This window comes from Rhincodon typus, chromosome 9 (genome assembly GCF_021869965.1).
Source record: "Rhincodon typus isolate 14 chromosome 9, sRhiTyp1.1, whole genome shotgun sequence".
In the NCBI taxonomy this organism is placed as follows: domain Eukaryota; kingdom Metazoa; phylum Chordata; class Chondrichthyes; order Orectolobiformes; family Rhincodontidae; genus Rhincodon; species Rhincodon typus.
This window is the reverse complement of record NC_063340.1, coordinates 24522731-24523367: the sequence shown is the minus strand read 5'-3', so window position 1 is coordinate 24523367 and position 637 is coordinate 24522731.

Genomic DNA, 637 nt, shown 5'->3' with positions numbered 1-637 from the left:
AGACGGGAGAGGGAGAGAGATGGGAGGAGAGAGGTGTGCGGAAGAGGGAGAATAGGGGAGAGGGAGGGGTGTGAGGGGAGAGGGAAATTGGAAGGATAGGATGAGAGGGGGAGGAGGGGGGAGAGGGAGAAGAAGGAGGAGGGAGTGAGTTGGGGGAAGAGAGAGGGTGGCAGGGAGAGAGAGGTGTGGGGGCTAGAGGGGGTGGTAGGGCAGGAGAGATGGGAAGGCGAAAGGAGATAGGAGGGAAGGAGAGGGTGGACAGGAGGTGCAGAGAAGGACGGGGTGCAGAGGGAGAAAGGCATAGAAAAAGAGAATGGAGAGACATGGAAGAAGGGAGATGGAAGTGGGGGAGTATGAGAGGGAGGGAGTGAGAGAGAATGGGGAGGCGAGGGTGTGAAAGAGGGGTATTGAGAGAGTGGGGGAGGGAGTGAGAGAGAGAGGTGTTAAGAAAGGGGTATTAAGAGAGTGGGGTAAGAATTGGTGGGTGAGTGAGTGAGGGGGAAGAGAGGGAAGGATAAAGGGGTAGGGAGAGAGAGAAGTAGGGGAAAGACAGGGTGAGTGAGAGATTGGGGCTGGAAAGAGATAGGAGAGAGAGAGTGGAAAGGAGGGGAGGGGAAGAGAGGGAGGGAGGTGAGAG